At 31.9% G+C, this 22,403-nt stretch overlaps 1 long non-coding RNA gene across 1 annotated transcript; it reads left to right on the forward strand.

Annotated features, from left to right (window-relative positions):
- The first annotated feature begins 8,664 nt into the window (after positions 1-8,664).
- Positions 8,665-17,589, forward strand: LOC127735288 (uncharacterized). The gene is made up of 4 exons (XR_007998227.1): positions 8,665-8,716; positions 9,956-10,132; positions 14,000-14,038; positions 16,165-17,589. It is a non-coding gene; the product is annotated as an uncharacterized LOC127735288 (long non-coding RNA).
- Positions 17,590-22,403: the final 4,814 nt, after the last annotated feature.

The raw sequence follows: 22,403 nt of genomic DNA on the forward strand, positions 1-22,403 counted from the left end.
ACTATTAAAAACAAAAACAAAAAATTGAAATTTGACATACATTCCTGTTAATGAATCTTTTCCGAAAATTAAGAATATAATATCAATAAACATAAAGTATTCAAATTACTGATGGACATTTTATTTATCAAATTAATCTCTCCTTAAAGTCTTACTTTCCACTATATGAAGATATTGCTATACAAAATATAAGCAGAGACTTATAAAACCATACTAAAATAGTATAAAATAATTAATGTAGTAATTAATTTTTTTTTATAATTTTTGTAAAATATTAATTACGTGTTTTTGTGAGATGCAAGGATTCAAAAAATCTCTGTGAATTGAAACCATGGAAGTAGTTTTTCATTCACTACCGTTTAAAAAATACTAACTTATGTGTACGCATCCCTGCTCATTGGCGCTCATATGTTGCACATGATTTTCATATATGTATTCACTGTTTAAACATGTGGGACATAATACGCGTATAGCATTTTTAATTATATTCTATTAAGGATAAATTTAGTCTCAGTTTAAACTTAATTAAATTAATGAATATTCTCTTGGTCTGGTATTATCTATCAATGGAATTAATTATTTTTGACAGAAAAATCCTTTTGTTTAATTGTCTTTCTGCTTTCCGATCACTGTGTTTCCGATAAGATAAATATTTTTAACATAAATATCGTTTTGGTAATTTTCTTCATGCTTTCCGACATTTTCCGAGGCTATGATTGAAATATAAAATATCACGTGGTTAACGTTCAGAGATAATCAGTGTATTCTGGGACATGCTATACTAATAAACTATTCCCAGGTTTATTGTCACAATGCACAATAGCAAGCTGTATTAAATACTACTACACACACAATGAGTACAGGGACCGTCTCAAAATATGAAATACATACTAGTAATTGCGTTATAATTATACTTGATACTCAATAAACATTCGCATAATTAAAAACACAAATGTTTTGTTATAAAGCAAAAAGTTCCAATATATAAAGAATTTTTGACTGCAACCTAGTCTTTATTTCTTTTACTTTCCAAACTACAAATGAACTTTGTTTGTTGAAAATGTACAATGTCACGTGGTAGCCTATCCATAGAGGGGCCGTATTAAAGACATAAATAACTACCCGAATAAATGATCGAAACTTTCCGAGAGGTTCCGAGGATAATGTTTCCGAAGATTTCACGCAAATAAATAAAATGTTTCATTTTCATGTTTTGCTAAGCGCATTTGAAAGGATTGCCATCCTAAAATATGCAAAACATGTAAAAGCGCTCTCTAGAACATATTTTAAAGTTAATGTCCCTCCCGTCTTTCCCATAAAATCCTTGTTCCGAACCTGTTATTATTGTCTCTAACAAGAGTAAGTTTGGTATTCATCTATACCTGAACAGATGTTTACCTGCAGATCATAAGTGTCAGCAATTGATTTAGGTTGGGAGAAAAAAGTAGCAAGGCAACATATGTTTGAAGGTTCATCAAAAGTATGACTTTTCTTTCCTTTTCTTCTTTTAAGTTTATGTCGAGCAAAACAAAGTTCTTTTACTGGTCCATTTTAGTACTTTTATTTTTTGGGGGTTTTCATCGCCACCACTTTTCCTCAGTGTAAGCCAGTACGAATTTTCGCGCATGATTTTAATTTACTTTTATTCACTTCTTATTAGAGGATCAGTCTTTCTGTAGGCGATATCTTACCAAGACAACATGACAATGTTGACACTCGAAAATAATTTAACAACCCCGAGTTTACATCATTATAAACACACGCCAATGTAACATGTTTGGTTCATAAAAACTACTCCCTCGTTTGCAAAGCAGGTCCATAAACAGGTCTTCTGTTTTCCCTGCGACCAACATTTCTCGGACCTCTTCCATGAAACTGACAACGTCCGCGTTATGATTTATATACCAATAAAGTACTAGTATTTGATTTGATTTGTCATTATCGTCTTTGCAAGAATATTCTAAACCTGCTTCGGTGATTAAATAGTCGCTACTTAAATAAATAGTTAAACCAGTTACAATTTGTACTGCACCGACATTTTTTTTCTTAACGATCCGCATTTGTAGACCATAGTTGTTTCATACATCAAAAGAATATTCTAAAATTGTAAGAATACAAATGTCATGTTAATTCTCGTCAAATACACACGGTTCAGTTTTAATGCCTCTCCATTATAAATTAATATGAGTAGTCTAATTACATTCAGATCTTAGATGAATTCCTGGATATTTAATGTATGAACAAAATAGATATTATCTGTGAGACTGAAAACCATGGATACGTTAACCTTGTCGATGTAACAATAGGCCCTTTGTTACATGTATATTTCACTGAACCTACACATAACGGCAAAAATTGCTTACGCTCATGTTTTCCTCACTGATTCAATCTTTAGCTTTCTGTGTACTTTATAATTTTTTTCTAATAAGTTTTCAGATTGTATTTGATAATAATTTGCATTCGTATCTCATATAAAATTATTGCTATGTTCATATAAAAAAAACTCATGAAAGATACTAGATATTAAGATACTAAATTTATTCTAATAGATTGCTTACCCTTGGGTTTTTTTTACTGAGGGTTACTCAATTTTGAGTACATTTTTGTCATTGTTTTTCGGCTTATTTTTTTCTCCTTTTTTGTAACAATGTCCTGTACCAAGTCAGGAATATAGCAGTTGTTATCACATAGTCCGTTTCTATGTATGTTGGCGTTTGTTTTTGTAGCAGTTCAGTGTTTCTGTTGTTCCGTTTTGTTTCCTCTTACAGTTGATGTGTTTCCCTCAGTTTTGGTTTGTGACCCGGATTTGTTTCAGTTAAATCGATTTTTGACTATTGAACAGCGGTATACTACTATTGCCTTTATTTACTACTCGTCGATTTTAATTCAAATGTATTCGTACATTCCTAATTTTAAATCACTTTAATTATGATTATCATTCTCTAGTCAAGTGGTGTTTACCGTGATCGTTAACCATGTTAACGTACCCAGTATTTTTCGTGTTTAACGAAACATTTAACAGAGACGTTAACGGATGCGTTTAATAGTGAACTCATCATAGATACCAGGATTAAAATTATGTATGCCAAACGCGCGTTTCGTCTTCAAAAGACTCATCGGTGACGCTAAAAAATTGTCAATTAAATTCGAAGTTGAAGAACATTGAGGACCCAAAATTCTAAAAGGTTTTGCCAAATAAAGCTAAGGTAATCTATTCCTGGGGTAGAAAATCCTTAGTATTTCGAACAAAATTAAAAGTTTTGTAAACAGTTAATTCATATGTATGACCATATTAATGATAATTCATGTCAACACTGATGTGCTGACTTCTGGGCTGGTGATACTGTCGGAGAGTATACCACCACTAGCAGTGGCATTGACCCAGTGGTTATGAATAAACTCATAAATGCGGCTTTGTAATTAATGGAAACTTAACGGAGATATAAACGGGTCTGTTTGTTAACGGGTGCTTTATTAATAAGCTTCCAGATCAGAACACAGAGAAAATCCGTTTTTTTTAATATATGTAAATACCACTATACAACATATGGTTAAATAGAAATATTCATAGAGTCTCCACCTGGGCTATTAAATAGATATGCATTGACCGTAACACATGCACTTGGTAGATATTATTGATCCCCTTTACCTACCATGTTGGTTACTGCGTGAGTTCAAATATGAGTGGAAGAATTAGAACTTACAGTTAGCCTATAAAGACGGTCTTTGGTTTAACATTTGGTGGTTCCTTCTTATTTATTTGTCGATAACTTTTACAAAATTAATGTTCTTTAAAGAACATACACTTTAGGTATCAAATACTACTTTTTGCTACTTACATCAAAATATTATTATTAAATGCAAGTATTAAGACAATCACAGACACCAACTTTTTTTAATTATCCATACAATTAACTGGGATGTAGTAGAATTAAAGTACGGGCCATCATTTTTCAGAAACCTAACTGATAGAAGCAGCGCCCGTACGTTACAGTTCATTAATGATATATAACACTAAGCCAAGAATTTCAATTTGTAGATAAGTCTATTTTGTTGATTTGTTTTACAGCATAACTATGAAGAGGATAAAGGTCGAAATAATTAACATTTCATTAAAGACAAAAAATGACTCAAAACAAATCAAAGACATAATCAAGAGAAAACACATAGTAAGGAACCTGATAATCTGCTGAAGACCAACTCGATTTTCAGATCGGGATTAATGAGATAATACCGATCAATAGCGCATCCAATACTGTGGACATATGCAAGCTGACGATGATAACAGATGTAACGCTTTTGTTTCCGCTGTATTCTCTAACAAAACCCTTACTTCAAGAAGTTCCAACTGTAATTCACCACGAACTTTGAGCCGACAGTCTTCTACAACTACAACTGAATCCTTACAACCTAAGAAAAGGCAAGTAGGATATACGTCATACTTTTTCTACCAATTAGTACTTTCATACATTTTACATGATTAGTGTGATAAGTGTCCTGAGACGTTCAGGTCAATTAGAGGTATAATGAATTTCATGATTTCTATTTGGACAATCACTAAAAATATAATTTAAAATATAAATATTTTAACATTAGCCATTCTATTAACTTTATTCTTTTAAAAATATGACAGCAAGATCTTGTCATGTCGGTACAAAACTTCTGCAGTGTTGTCATAAACAAATTTTTAATGGTAAATTGACGATAACTTCACGTCTACGCTTATTACAGTTTTCTATGGAAAAACACTGAATATGCAAACAGATTTTCAATTAAACATATAGCTTCATCTTCAAAGGAAACAAACTTTCTATTTTTGTTAGGTAATTGACCATATGTTAATTTTAAGAATGTGCTGCTTTGGCAGATTTTGCATGTTATTACTCAACTAGGATATAAAAAATATCGAAGTAAATAGGGATTGTTTTCCTGGTATAAATGATAGGTCATTGATACTTTGGTATACTGTTACATTGGCATCGTTTGATACAAATTGCAAACAAACTCTAAACAAGTACTTTAATGTTCCAGTTACTTTAAAATCTGTTCAACGGTTTAGTGCTAATTTGTTTGCTATTATTTGGAATGCATAGCAACATCCGAATATTAAAAAAAAATTTGAGGTACAATGTTATTACACTCTGCTTTAAAAGCTTGTGGCGTTGTTAATTACGGTTATCGGTCGATTGACAAGTTGTTAATAACTTGACGTTTATATATAATGGCATTTTATGCGACTGTCATACAAGTGAGAAGTTTGGCTAGCTATAAAACCAGGTTTAATCCACCATTTTCTACATAAGGAAATGCCTGTACCAAGTCAGAAATATGACAGTTGTTTTCCATTCGTTTGATTTGTTTGAGCTTTCACTTTTGTCATTTGATAAGGGACTTTCCGTTTTGAACTTTCCTTGGGAGTTCGTTTTTTTTGTTATTTTACTTTTTACACAAAAATAAGAAATTGTGGTTTTATTGACAATGACACAATTATCCACCTGATATCACATGACGTAGATGTTAGGATTTATAGGTCATCGTACGGCCTTCAGGTATAGAACCACTTATTCAGTAGTACATATTTTAAACAAAATAGTTCCTACGCATAGCTGTATCGTTGTCAATAAGTAAAATATCTGGGTAATTTTGATATCAAAAGAAAGCTTAAAGACTTGGAATCACTGTAGAACCCTTGTTAAAAGCTTCTTTTGAATAATGAAAAAATATGAAATTAAGATAGGAGAGCATATTTGCCCTGTTGCTCAGATCAGACAGAAGTGCCTAATTTTGTACTACCCAACTTCCGGGAACCAGTGTGCTCTAATATGCAATTAAAGGTATGTTGATTTTTTCAGCACAAGTCAGGATAAGGTATAGTTTTGACATGAAATGTCTGCCACTTTATTTAAACTTAAGACAAATTAGCTATGAATGCTTGAAGTTGCAGAATTTAACAAAGAACGCAAGGGGGCTATGAATTAGTGGTATTATTCCTTCAACAAAGCTCATAAGACATAGGTTGCTATATAAATGACCCCGACATAAATTTAATATAATTCAAACGAGAAAATCAATGGCCCGGTTTATGTACAAAATAGGGATGTCAACGAGTACTCGAGTACTCGAGTATCGCTCGGTATTACCGAGTATCGATTACCAAAATGATACTCGACTAATCGGTTTCTTGTTAGAATGTTGTTGCTTTCTTACGTTTATAAACAAAACAAAAATATTTAAAAAGATTAAAATACGATTCGAATGTTTGCGTTTAAACTATCATTTAAAATTCCTCCAAACAGATGTACATGTAAGATATATGAACAAGAGCATTTTTCCAAGGCTTACACTTTTAGCTAATCTTAGTCACTCCCCCATCTCTGTACCGTCAGAGCATATATTTCATACAAGTACTGTTAATTACCTAACAGATTTGGGAAATCGCTATGACCCAGAAAAAGTTGACAAGATGATATTTTTAAATTAGAACAAATTCGTTGCACCCTGTGTCGACCCTCAGAAAATAATTAATGGTATCAGTAAGTTCTAATCATCACCCCTTTGTTGATCATTTAATGTGTTTTTCTATGGTTCCCAAATACTGTTGTTTGAGTAATAATTTTTCTATAGATATTAATTAATTACTTGATTAGATTATTATTAGTTTACATAACTAGTACATGTAGTACATGAGCTATTAATTATGGTATAAAATTCCTTGGACTATATTATCTAGTCCTAGGTAATAATGTTCAGGGTTTTACGACCATAAGACAACGACCCCCAATACATGTACATAAAAGGGTATAATTTTGTGTTTCCGTTTTGTAAATGTTTTACCGAGCGAGTACTCGAGTATCGCTCGGTAAACCCAACGAGTAATCGATTAGTAAATCTTCACCGACTTGACATCCCTAGTACAAAACAATAATCGAAAAACAAATTTGACAAACAGCAACTTTGGACAGGCACATACAGAATGGGCTGGGTTTAATATTTTTGTGTTAAACATATTTGATTAGTCTTTTTTAATAATTTTTATTTTTACCTTCATTTGTATTTTCGTTATGGATTTATGAGACTCGAACATCGTTGAACTACTGTTGCCTCTAATTACAATTGCATGACCATTTTCCGTTGTAATACCTCAAGTTGTCATTCAAAAAGTACTTGCTTCAAATGTGTCGGATCGACTGTAAGGAACTCTTACAGGGGTATTAACTGTCAAATTCATGTTCACCGATTTGACTTAAATTCTCATATTTGATTTGTAACATACTAAAACGTAAATCCAAATTACAAAAAGTCTTAAATAAACAATTAACAATGCATGGACTCGATAATATATATCAACATTTCGTGTGTATTTTTGTCTGGACGCCATCTAATTAACCATCGAGATGACCTCCGAAGACTGCCGACGGTCATTAAGCCCGATATAAACATAAATATAAATATACATAGATAGCTCAAGTGCAATTGGATTTTTCTTGGTCTGTTTGATTTCATATTGAAGTTTAAAAAGTATGTTTATCATCGTTTTACCTGTATGAGAATGATTTTTTCTGTGGATAGAATCAGTCAACCAAATGGTTCATCCTTGTTTCACTTTCAATGTTGACATTCTTTTCATTTTAATAGCGGAATACATGCGTAACCCATGTTCAGCTTAGGGGTTAAATTGAAGGTCACATGAATACGGATTCAATGAGGTCGAATTATTCACTTACAAGTGAATAATTCATCATCTATGTTTCTTAGCTTATTTTGACAAAATTGAACCAAATTGGCTGCTAAAAGCGAATTATTATTTCACTATTTCACTTTCATTAATGATTGAACAATCAAAAATCTATTTCTTTTTTTTTAATATCTCGTAGCTAATGCCCCTTTAAATTACTACTAAGACTGTACGTTTTGATTTTGAAATATCAACAAATTATAAAATGACTATTAGGAAAATTAACACAAACTATAAGAACATATATATGCATCCAATGAATGTTATTTCAAAACTTAATCATGAATATGAATTGAATCTGGACAGTGAAGGCAAATAGTTTCAGACCAGGCAAAACTGTCCTTAACAAGGATGTTAGATCTATTCTACAGAACTTGAGGCCCATCTGAATTAATCAGCACGTCAATGAAAGATAAATCGAAAAATAATATCCAAGCTATTAGTTCTGTGAACTTTAATCATTACAAAATATTGGGTTTTTTTTTTATTTCAATGTTTGGGGCCCTTTATAACTTGCTGTTCGGTGTGAGCCAAGGCTCCGTGTTGAAGGCCGTACTTTGACCTATAATTGTTTACTTTTTTCACATTTTGACTTGGATGGAGAGTTGTCTCATTGGCACTCATACCACATCTTCTTATTTCTAATAAATGCAACAATATTATTGACCTGTAAAATCTCGTACACAAATATCAATAAAATAGTTTCTATATTTCATGAGCCTCATTTAATATCATATACGTTATTCTTTTAAAATAACACCACGTTTATTTACAATGACAAATATTTTATATCGTTTATCCGAAGAATAAATATCTTATCTTATTCAAAGATATGGCAGTTTTAAGTATATTTCAAATCCATTCTCTATCTTTAATTAAAGGAAGTAAATATTTCAATTAATTATAATTTTGTGATGTCTTTGCATTGTAGAAATGATTCGAATACAGATTATTCAGAGAAAAATAACAAACCTGAAGATGGTAAGATTGAATGTTTGTTATAGGAAGCATCATTGAGTAGGCGAGACCCTGAATCCCTAAATTAGTCCAATAAGTCAGGTGACTGTCCTTTACATCGTTGAGTTGATCTTTTAACTTTAGGGTTGCCTGTCTCTCCGGCCCTATAATTTTCAAAAACAAATTGTATAGTTATCAATAGGAAATGACATGTTTTACCTACGTTTATGAATGGTCTTTCCTTTACTACCTCAGATTCTATACTATACATATAACATTCATGGTAACCTTCGAATCTTGTAAAATCATAAGAAAACAGCAAACTCACCAAATGTATCATGAACATTCCATGTTTTCTTTCAATTTAGAAATTGTTTGCCACCTCCAACCATCAAGATATTAAAACAGGAATTGAAATATAAAGATATTCATTGCCACAACAAATTGCGATGTCGAATATTTCATTTCTAACTAATTTTGCTAAAAGTTCTTCTCTTTTTAACTCCTTTTCAAATATTTTAATTTTTCGTTACATATGATTTTTGTGGGACAGATATAAAAGCTGTAACTATATATTTTATCATAGGCCATTGGTGTAAGTAACTGCAACTGCATAATTTGATAAAGATCAAATGATAATGGCCTCCTCCTTTGTTTCAACTGAATCAATTATAAATACATATGGAATAAGATTCTTATCAATACGCAATAATTCATGACTCTAAAAATTTAGAAATTCTAGTCATTTTACGTAAACACCAGTCTGCATAAGTATTGAGCGGAGAAAAAACAAGATAATAAGATATTAATTTTAATTTTCAAACCACAATTATAATAAACTTTATACTAGTGCCACAAATTAAAAGTAGATGATTTATAAGTTATCGTATTCAATGACAACGATTTGATGCACTTATATTGTTCTTTGTCTTCAGTTGAGGTTTTAAAAAACTTGAAATCTGTTAAATATGAAAATATTTTAAGGCGTTTTTGAAGGCATTTGAGCTCTTGTCATAACTGATATGCATTATTTGCATTAAATAACAACATTATTTACTGATGGGTAAATTACGCATATAAAACATTTGAAAAGATCAATTATTTTTAAAGTAAAAGGTAAAAAACGGCACCAAACTGTATAGGGTATTGAGTCTATTGTGGGTACATGAGTTCTGTTTTTACTTATGTTTTATTGCCTTTTTCTAACAGAATTAGCACTGACAGTTAAGTTGTTATTGAAAGATTTCTCTTTTTTTTTGCTAGATTGTACAGAAAAATCGTCTAAATCAGTGAGCAGAAGAAACGAAATAAGGTGCATACAACGGATGAATAAAATATTAAAAGAAACTATTCTTAAAATTAATGAAACAGAAGTCCTTTCTATTGAAAATGAAGAATTGTCTAAACTTCTGGGAATATGCAAATCCCTCGGATTAAAAGGTACTTATTGGAAGTTATAAATGTAAGAAAATGGTATGTTTCTTTATCTGAAGTTAAGAAGCTGTTCATCAACAAATTAAGAGGCTTTAACCAAGCAGTTTGTTTTAAACGAGCCCCTTCCCTACTGTTTTGATTTTTTTTAATAGACAAGTGTTCTCTTTACAGATGACATAGTATTGTATGACATTTGATAGAGAAATGGACATGAAGACGGCCATTTGTTGAGCTGAAAGTAATTGAATACGTCTGTATTACACCTTCTCCGTATATTACCACCTTATATCATTACCGTTGCACAAATCTTGAGAATTTTACATATTATATATGTTAGCGGCAATAAGAGAAATTAGGCATGAAGCTTAAATCCTAGACAATAAGCTAACGCCTAGGCAGTAAGTCTATTGCCTGTTTATGTGGCACATCAAATATTGTGAAAACTTCAATTAAATTAGAAGCCACGTTTGAAGCACTTTTTGACGTAAGAGCTCTAGTAATATAAAATATAAAATATAAAACTCGTTGGATAAAACAGGTTTTACTACTACTACTCCCTTTCCTATGCACTTTTTATCATGTTACAATTTTCACAAATGGAAGAAATAGTACAATGAAATCTTGGAAAAAGTTTGCAAAGCCATTATCATAAAAATAAGAAGATGTGGTATGATTGCAAATGAGACAACTCTCCACAAGAGACCAAATGACATAGAAGTTAACAACTATAGGTCAACATACGGTCTTCGGCAATGAGCAAAACCATACCGCAAAGTCAGCGAAATGACAGGCACTTACAGAATGTGGCGGGGATAAACTAGTTTGAAGGCGTCAACCCTCCTAATTATACAGTCTATAATAAGGATAGGCTGCTATGACGTATTTCTTTGTGTTTTTTCCCCCAAAATACCACACAGTTACTTTAAAAAACTTTGAAATTTCCCTCATCATTTTAATTACCAGTCTTTTAAACCTCCAAATACGAGTAAGTTCTGTTTTGAATACGAAAAAATACTAAAAATTGAAGATCTTTTAAATTACTTTATATTAATATTTGGAATATATTATTTTTAAAATATTATTTATCAAGAATATTTCACCGAATGTGCATGTATTTGGAAGATAAGCAAAAATCCCAAAGTTAAATTATTGCCTGAAATGATGTTCGGCAATAGGTTGAATAATCTTCATCAGATTTCAGGAAATAAGCTTAATGCCTGAAAATTTCAGGCAATAGCTTAATGCCTAGGCGTTAGCTTATTGTATAGGATTTAAGCTTAATGCATAATTTCACTTATTGCCGCTAACATATATATGTCGAATAACAACACATATACTTCGTCAGTATGATGTAAATCAAAATGGAGTCTAATTAATCTATGCTGATACAAATCTTGAACGTAATGAAAATTAAAAATCGAAAAAAGCTTGTATAATGTTAAAATATGGAAGTTCACGCAAATTAAGTATTGACAATAGAATATGCTGTGTATGTATATGTTACAGTACAAATTTGAATTCAGTAGGATCCAGAATGCAAATTTAAAAAATTGAAATTCCAATATCTACTGGTATGAATTGGGATATCCGGATTTGCACCAGGAGGATTCTGTATTGTACTTTGATAGGCCACTAGTCACATGCACACTGTGTAACGAATTTATAACGACTATATCTAAATGTGGCTTAACGCCACATTTAGATATAGTCGTTATAAATTCGTTACACAGTGTGCTAGTGACCTAATAAGATATATATGGGGTAAGTAAATTTCAAATGGAGAGCTTCGCTCTCACCCCATTTGGAATTTCTTGACCCCATATATATCGTATTAGGTCACTAGCACACTGTGTAACTACTAAAACAGAGTTAGTATGATTCTGGATTATACTGGATTTTTTTTATAATGTATTATTTTTACTTAATTGCACTTAATTGGAAAGTAGAAAAACAAAATAAATGATACTAAAATGCCACTTTCAATACTTCATTACAAAGAAAATATGTTAAAATGCATAAACGTTCGTGAAATTTTTTATTTGCTAATATTTTGTTTATAGTACTTTCATAAGCTTTGATTTGTACTGGATTTTAATTAGCATAAATCAGAATTTCAATGTCTACTAGTAGATATTGAAATTCCGATTTGTACTGAGAGGATTCGGGATCCTACTGATTCCAATTTGTATTGTAACGTATACATCCCAAATGTAACAGCTAGTGCAACCAGCTGTTGAGGTTTCATAGTGCTACAGGATATGAACTTCACCTTTTCGTTGACCCCATTGGGTGCCAGCTTTTTTAATTTAACTATCGAAAATCTTTCCCGAGTGAATTTATCCTCCCTATATCATACAGTGTTGTGGTCAATGATGGTAATAGTCAGTCGATTGAGATACAATGTATGTCTTGGTGTGGTCAATGGATCTCAAATGTCGACTGGGGGAAGGTCTGACTTGCAATTATAGTCACTACGACGACCGTTCATACGCTTGTGAAATGGCTGTTCTGACTCACCAACATACTGTTTCCCACATTCACACTTTAGTAGATAGACAGAGTTTGTAATCTAGCATTAATATTGCAAAATATTGTGTATTTCGTACCAGTGGAGTGACTGTTAAAAGTCTGGGTATGCAGTTATTGCTTGCAAGTCAGACATCATTTGTTCTCACAACCTTTAAAAGAGCCTGCTGACAGAGAGTCTGGTTTGAGGGATAAATCAGCCCTTACCAAATCTTTTGGCCTATGGAAAGCCAATATTGATGATTCGGGGAAGATCCTAAATAGTTTAGGGTGTTTTTCGATTTCTTTCCATGATACCTTTGACATGTAATGTACAATTTTTCATTTTTATCAAAGTTTGCAATTGTTGGAAGGTTTAAAAGTCATGAAATTTACCAGATTCAGGTTTTTGAACATAAAACTTCTAAAAATAAATATCGCGTCAACATTATACTGAAATTATATTAGGGAAATAAAGTCGAACATTAAAAGCTGAAAACGTGAACTGATTTATTTCTTCCTGATAATAAGAATGCAAAATTATCAAAACATGTAAAAAAAAATAATAAAAAACGTTTAATTTTTCGATAACAGTATTATATTCATCAATATATTTTTTTTTCCGAGTTAAACGGATTTTTTTGGCAACGTATTGTTCTTTTATTCGGGGCATAACGTATATACGATCACGACTGTCAAACATTAAAACTTTCAAAAGCTAAAACACAATTAATTCTTTCCCTTCCAGATCATCGATATAATTTTTTATTGTAGCCCATAATTGTCATATGTTGGGGATTTTTCATTTGTCTAACAGATTTTAATGAATATGCTCTCCAAACAATTATATTATAATCAATTTATGTAACCTTAAATCAACTCATAACCTGTCGAGTGCCCAAATACAGATGTCAGCTGTCTGGATGCTATGATTTTCAATCATTATTGAAACGATGATTTTGACAAACATTAACATTCTAATTTGATAATTCCATTGATTAATCTTTAAAACGTAAATTACACAACGTTTTATTCCCTAAAATTGATTTAGAAAGATAATTCTTCTGAACTAGTCTACACTTGGTTAGCATTCTCAAACACGTAACATTTTTATGAACTCAGAATCATATTCTGCTTTGAACTATGAACTGTTGGTCATGCAGAAAATTATAATATTTATCGTTTAATATTTCAGTTACATTGACATTTTAAATGCATATATATGATTGAATTATTTTAATACAAATAGTAAATTCTTGGTTCCTATCGAAGTATTCCTTAAATTGACAGTACACTGGGTTTTTTTTTGTTAATGCAATCGTTATGTTTTCTATATATATATATGTTCTATCAATTCACTTATTGTAGAGGAAGAAATAAATTGTATCATTCAAAGAGGATTACAAGGTATGACCTTTGATAAAATGGCTGAACAGCTTTTAGTTAGGCTAATGCAAATTTGCTATATATCGCACAATGTGCATGTTATTAACGGCAACGCCAAAATAACCATGGAAGTATTATATTGACTATGTTACTTCCATGATATAACTTTCATTTCTGTTTTCTTCTAAATGGGGTTTTTTCGTCGTATGTCGTAATGGCAGATAAAGGATTTTTAACTCCCTTTAAAAAGGTATTTGTGTCTTATTATAGTCCGTTTCTATGTATGTTGGCGTTTGTTTTTGTAGCAGTTCAGTGTTTATGTTGTTCCGTTGTTTTCCTCTTATAGTTGATGTGTTTCCCTCGGTTTTGGTTTGTGACCTGGATTTGTTTCAGTTAAATCGATTTATGAATATTGAACAGCAGTATACTACTGTTGCCTTTATTTATTTATTCGTTTTCAATAAATTAACTTCTTACTCATTTACTAAGACTTTACATTGCTTACGCTTTTGAATAGAATTTAAACGCATTTGAAAATTCTAGGTACATGCATGATTGTGAAACATTTTTGATTGGCCTTTGATACCTGTATCAACTATTATCATGGATTGACAACTGTGCTGAACTAATAATTCATTAATAAAGAAAAATTTGCATAGTTGAGGTAAATGTAATGAAAACAAATTTTTTTTTTTGTAAAAAAATAATAATATTTAGTACGTCCCAATCTGTTTATAAAAGAGTAACCTAAGTGATAACGATTAATCAGACATAATGAAAAATTAAAAACTTCATGTGTGCTGAGCACTATGGCATGTGTCCGGTAAACATAAACAAATCTGTGTATGCAGAAACAGTCTTATAAAATGATAATGGGAAGGGATGGGATATTACTTCAGATACAGATTGAGTGTTGCACGTCCAAGTCTAGCTTGTAAAACCGTTAATTAATTAAAATACAGACGTTTTAATGTTTCTCATTCATTTCATCAAAATTATTTACTTGATAATTAATTTGTTAGTGTCTATCCTCCCCATCCCATAAAAAACGACAACCCCCAAAACGAACAAAAAACAAACCAATACAACCTGACCTTTGAAACGATGTAAAAAGATATTTTCAAACAAAACGATGAGTGTCACTGATATATGATCGGAATGTTATGCATACAAACTTTAGTTTAACATTTTTCGGGGAAATTTTTCTGATAAACGTAGCTAGATCTAACTGGAAAGTTGTTTGCGATATGTGTTAGTGCCATTTACTTATATTCGTGGCTTCCAACCTCCTTATATCGAATAATAAATAATACTCACTTCTAAAAGACTCTTAGTTTAAAAATGAGGAGATGTTGTATGATTTCCAATGAGACAACTGTCTACCTGCATTAAAATGAAGTGGTAGAAAGCAATTATAGGCTACCGTACGGCCTTCAACAATGAGAAAATCTCATACCGTATAGTCGGCTATAAAAGGCCCCGACACAAAAGTGTGACACAATGCGAACGAGAAAACTGACGGCCTAATTTATAACAAATCAATTTACGAAAAACAAATATGACAGACATGAACCAACGGCAACCACTGTACTACAGGCTCCATACTTGGAACAGCCACCTAACGAGTGTGGCGTGGTTAAACATGTGTGTGAGCGCTCAACCCTCCCCTAACCATGGGACAGTGGTGTGACAGGACATCACAAGCACAAACTGTAAACATCAGTTGCAATTAGCTTAACTCAAAAGATCGGTACGATGTACAACATAAAAACAATAGACACAAAGTACCGAAATAAGAGTACTCGCAGTTACTGAAAGAGTTCAAAGCCAATAATCACTAATAGATACAAGTAAATCATGTTCTCCCCGTGTATTCATGTACTACCTATAATTTTTATATAGGATTAGACACCGACTTCATATCCATTGTGGCCGTGTGCTTTGGGCATGTTTTTCTTTCTTTCTGAGGACAAACACTTATTTTCAACTTTGAAAAAAAATAACAAACCACCACTGCTGTTGTTTGTATTTGTGTTTACTAATTCTAAATTGATGAAAACAAACTATGTTTTAAGTCTGCATTTCTGAAACAAATTATTCCATTAGAAATTTTACATTATTAGATGATTTCGTCAAATATATTTCAGACGATAATTTAGAACATAAAATCGAAGAAGTGGCGAAGAATAAAACCAAGCTTCCAGAGTGTTTGCGGTATGAATATTTTGATGCAATGGTTTACTACCTCGAGTCAGATCGGAATGTGGCAACAGAATTTTGCAAACAGTTGACATCTTTGGAACTAGAACATCCACTAAAACCGATCCTATACGACGATTCTCATTTAGATCATGTTACAAGTTCAAAACTCGAACAATTACAGCTGACTTGCGATAATTCTATGTTCATTTTTGTACTTGTTACTGAAACTTTTATTAAGAACAGAACATTGCCAAAAACTGATGACCAATCAACATTAAATGGTAAGGATAGTGACAAGTCAGATAAACTTGGAATTGATAACGAATTTAATCGTTTTTTCGATGAAATAGTTTATTATTGTGGTACGGAAAACAAAATAATACCTGTAAGAACAAAACAAGGTTTGCCACTACCATTTGGAATAGGCGCTGTGAAAGCAATTGATTTCTATAATCAAGACGACCAATACATCAAAGGGCTTAATCATCAATTTTCGAAAAGTGACGAAGAAAGACGAAAAAAAAAAACACAATTCGAGAAACAGTTTGAATGATTATCAAATATGTCTATTCCTAATATTGTTTAAAAAAGGGGTCACTTAAAAGTATAAATTAAAAGAACAATACAAGAAAAACACAATGCAATGAATGATGTATGCGCCAAAAATTAAATTGTATGCAAATCCGCTTAAAATCGGTCACTTTGTAATACTAAAATGTTATGTTATAGTGAAACCATGTGATCACACCATTCTGAAAAAAGGGTTAATTAAAATCCTCATCTAGATTTGAAAATTACCTTTATATTAACGAAATACACACAAAGATTTAAAAGACCCCGCAAATCATCAAATAGTCGATATATGGTCCAAATATACTAGTAATCCCTAGTGTGGAAAATGTATTACTTGCCATTTTTTTCATACACATTTTCAATTAATTACTCCTTGTTTTATGTCTCAAATAAAAAGTAGGGAGATGATATTACACTTAAAAAATTAACGGTACGAATTTTAAGGTTAAGTTGTAATTTGTTCCAGTTAATATAAAATTAGTTCGTCTGAAGCTGTCAAACTGAATTACCTCTGAACTTAAAATTGTCCATATTTTAGTTAGAGCTGATGAAGTTTTCTATAATTTTTTATATGACTTGTCCAAAAAGTAGTACATCACACTTTAAACATATTATTGGGATAAAGCCGGTGAGATTTTTTTAATTTGTCTAAAAGAAATGCACTACGAAATAAATCATGTGTTCTCGGGCCATATGAATACTTCGAACCGTATATCGGTCTTAAAATTTTGGTTCCTTCGGCGTCGTGTCGTCGTTAACATTTAAGTTCAGTCTGGGGTAAAATTGTATAGACATAAAGAAATCATTCAAATCAAAAGAGAAAGTAAGAGGTTCACATTGACATTATGTTATGAAGAATTCGTTAAAGTTTTATTGGAATCAATTCAATGGAGCTTCTTACTGATACATATATAGTATCCCCAGCCTGATCGTGACGAGATTTATTTACAGAAGTAAACTTTCCCCACAACATCAAATAATACAGTGCAACAAAATAAACTCGTCCTAAAAAACAGTCACTCTGGATGCCGCATTTTCATTTTCTTTCGCCCACCGTGTGAGACCGTAACGGATAGTCAAGATCGTTAAACACCAGTTATTAAGTAGTTGACGTTGTCCAAAATTTTGCACCAGAATATCCTTATATATAACTAACTTACGATTTATGTATTTTCCTTGTACATTTTCCCTTCGTCCTAAACGTCTGTCCGGCAATGTCCTTTAACGCGACCAGCGAAAATCAGATTCAGGTTAAGAATCTGAGCAGGTGTACTTTTTATCGACAGCGAATGCCTCTAAATATGATATGGACCACACGCAAACTGTTCAACAACTCTCATGGTATGTAAGTGTCCGTCCTTTCAAATTGTTACACATTGAGTAAAATGTCATGATTTATGAATTGCTTTTTTTTAAGGATTGGCTTACAATGATCTCAGTGATATACCTTATACATGTATGTAATATAATAAGGAAATATGTGATACATTCTATTTGTGATTTTCTGTACTATATTCCATGTTGCATTGTGTACGCATATTTTGTTCTTATATATATTTATATTCACTTGTACATGATTTATTGTAAATTAATAAGAGAAATGAATGCTGTTTTGTTGAATTCATACGAAATGAAAACAAGTGACCTTCACATTTCGTATGAAGCGCTGAAGCGTTTCTTGCTTAAAATGTTATCGTCTCTTGCCTTTATTTTGTATAAATTTTAAAAAACATGACATGCAATTTTTATATTTACAGACCATCGAATTAAAAAAAAATGAATCTGAAAGTAAAACTTTAAACATTGTCAAAAACTTCAACAAGTTGTCTAATGGGATGAAAGCAGTATCATTCAATTATAAGTAATATGCCTGACATCTTCATTATGAAGATGTCCATTCCAAAGTAGATAGCTCATAAAATATTAATCAAATTTCAATAATTTTATGCATGAATATCAAAGAGAATATTTTTTGTTACATATTTCTATTCATACTTACAATATATAATGTAAACTGTTTTTTTTAAATGTTAAATTTGCATATTTTTTAACATAACCGCTGGCACGAAATACACGAACAATGTGTAAATTAGTGTTGATATATTAATTCTACTCTTGTGTTGCTTTTACATCAATTGGAAACTCGTGACGGAATGAGGTAATTCGGGGTTTTTTTACAAATAAAAAAAAGTATTATATGAATTCAACACCAATTGAAAATATATAAAGATACAAAATGATAGTATGTTGTTATAATCTTATGAAGACGTACAGTAATTACATTGTCTTTATTGTCATGTCAAACCACCTACACAGTTCGTTTCGTCTAGTATGGAACAAGCCTCTGATCACAACATTTTGATATTGGGTACAATCTCATTACCAGATACATAATAGCCAAATAGGACACTCTTCTCATATAGCTTCTGAAATGTATTTGAATTAGGACTATATGCATCATTAAATTTTCAAGAAGATCAATATGATGCGTTCTTCTGCGTACAAATGAATCCACAATTGATCGGCTACCACACTCACTCACTAAAACACGCCTGATAATCTTCCTAAAATTCAACAAAATGAGCATGAGAAAAACCTGCGGCACTTCCTTGTTGTGATGATCAGGTGATGTTATCGATATCGGCATCTCAAACAGACAAACCAGGAGAAATTAAATTGTTTATATGGATAACTATATATAAGATAGACATTTGGAACATAATTTGCCGATATCGACTCGATATCGTCGATATAGACATCTTAAAAAGGCGAACCAGGAGAAACTAAATTGTCTATATATAAAGATAAATGTAATATGTCGATGTAGAAACGATAGTGTCGATGTCGTCGATATCGACTGCTTAAACAGATAAACAAGGAGAAACTAAATTGTCTTTATGGACAACTTTATCTTAAAACATTTGGAACATAAATTGTCGATATCGACCGATACCGGGAATCCTATCAACAGCCCCCCCCCCCACTCGAGGCAAGCACTCTACAACGTAATCACCAAGGCGTTCAGGGATGCATTTTTCCCAAATAACTTTATCTTACCTTTTATATTCTCTGCTTTCAATTTCTATCCAATTTATTTACATTTTTGCCTGGTAAATATGATTTGTAGGCTTGTAAAAGATAAGTTAAAATGCTTATTTTTTTTATACAATGGGTGCAGAAAGGGATAAATTGACGAAGAATTAGAGAAATATATTTATCATATACTTATAGAAAATAATGGTATAATTGTACCCATGATAAAACTTATTTGTACATATATTTATTCATTAAATTTGAAGAATTGCCTTAGCCGTGTGATATGACTTTTGTTATCAACTGCTTCCGGTTTATATCAACTGCTTCCGTTTCATATCAACTGCTTCCGGTTTATATCAACTGCTTCCGTTTCATATCAACTGCTTCCGGTTATTATCGCATGCTTTTCTGTAACGTTATCGCATGACAGTTCGACGTCATTCGGCAAATTCCGGAAAATGTACCTCAATGGTACGTTTTTTTTAGTAAAACATAACAAAGTTGGAGAAAAAGAAAATATTAATAATCAGGAAAATATATTATTAAAAAATACAAAACAAATATTACAACAAATGCATTGTTTCAAAGTTTTAAAAATAGTTTTGTCTGTATGTCTTCTGCTGAAGTATATGATAAAAAGATAATATCATGTCGTTTTTCATATCAGACCCCTTATCAGCCCATGGTCAAAATCATCCCTCGAGCCTGTCGGCTCTCGGGCTGATAAGGGGTCTGATATGAAAAAGGCCATGTTATAATCTATATATACAACTCGCCTAAACATCAGCCCAACAATGTTAGATCTGTAAATTTGCTTTCGCAAATTTTTTGTTCTTCCCTCGCCGGGAATCGAACTCATGCTACTGAGATATCGTGACACCAAATCGCCTGCAAGGTATCCGACGCGCTAGACCACACGACCACCTAGGCTTCACAATAATAAAGTTTTTGGTGGCCGGGTGTTACCTTTCCTCGTCAGTTTTAATCTAGCGTCGTAATACAGTACATGATATAAAAGGCATGAAGATAGAATTGGTATATATTTATATATATATAATTTTTAAAGAATTTTAATATTATTTTTTTTAACCAATCCCATCGCTCCTCTGATCGTCCTCATCTGTTATCTTATCTACCGCTGCATCACCGGCTACGCCGTATTCATAGAACCAAGCATTCGAACCAGGACAAAAATTAACATGGGCTCTGTAGCCTAAGCTTCTAAACTTTGGGTTCAGTCCTTACCTTATCTGAAAATGTCCATGGTGCTTATGTTAAATCGTTCAAATTGCTGCAGGTTGTTCCCTAGATATTAAATGTTAAGAGTTTTCCTGCGAGCCAAATCAACCATATCCATAGATAAAAAGCTTCAATAATCGGTTATTCATTCTAAGCCGTGTTACTAATGTTGTGCATTACACACGGTGTCTTATAAGCATGATTATCTTACCTGTTACCGTCATGCGTATCAACGATTATCAGTCTTACGAAAGTGTTGGATTTTAATGAAAACGACCAGCTACACACTACTATAAAGAAATAATAACTTATACGTCTTAAAAACAGCGCAACTTTTAAATGAAAAAATAAGTAATATATAAATTGGTCCAAAACATCCTTCATCAGTATCATCAGCTAGCCCATGCCCTATGCAAAATGACGAGTCGACGGAAGTGTTGTATCAACCGTTTATATACCTTTCATTAAAATTAAAACGACATTATGCCCCCTGGATGACACCAATATCTTGTTTTTATCATAGACTACATGTGAGGATATTCTGATTTTAGTAAAGCGGCATACCTTGAATTATTGTTGGAGAGATACGGACCGTTACAATCATTATCAGGAGGATAGTCATTATAAAAGCAAAAACTCTTACCAAATTATTTGAAGTAGCAAAGCCATTTATATTTAAGAATCCTAAATATATCTAATTTTCTATTTAAAGTTCGAAACTATTCGAAAATATTAGTTGGATCGAATTGAATTCAGCGCACAACTCTTAATGCAAGAGGGCTCATTCGGCAAATTTTCCTCGTAGTATGTCCTCGTTTGCGGCATAACTGCGTGAAAAGGATCAACACTTTTTTGTTCAATTCTTTCTTAACATTCTAATTTATTAGTTGCAGTCGTGGTCATCGGAATGTTCATAATGACCGTGCGGAAAAAAATATTAAGAACATTTCTGATAAGATTCAAAATGTTGACGGATGATGAATGAAAACGGATGCCAAATGGTGACTGCAGCCTCTGTAATCTATTGTGATGTTGTAAATCGAAACAAAAAATATTTTCACATTATCTATCTTATATGCTCACATTTGTCATCAATTATTACAATCTACTTATAAAGAATATCACAGAAAATCCCCCTTTTATTTGGAACATCAATTCAATTGGTAGTTGTGTGCGTTTCCACTTGCAATTTATGTATTGTAACTGTTAAATTGTGACACATTTCAAGTATGATGTCCGCTTAATATCATTCTAATTTTTCACTTTATTTACTTTTCCTGTTTAACATCATAATCTATAAATTATCTTATCCAATGATATATTGAAAAATTGTTTA

The sequence above is a fragment of the Mytilus californianus genome, unplaced genomic scaffold, assembly GCF_021869535.1.
Source record: "Mytilus californianus isolate M0D057914Y unplaced genomic scaffold, xbMytCali1.0.p SCAF_3, whole genome shotgun sequence".
Lineage (NCBI taxonomy): Eukaryota > Metazoa > Mollusca > Bivalvia > Mytilida > Mytilidae > Mytilus > Mytilus californianus.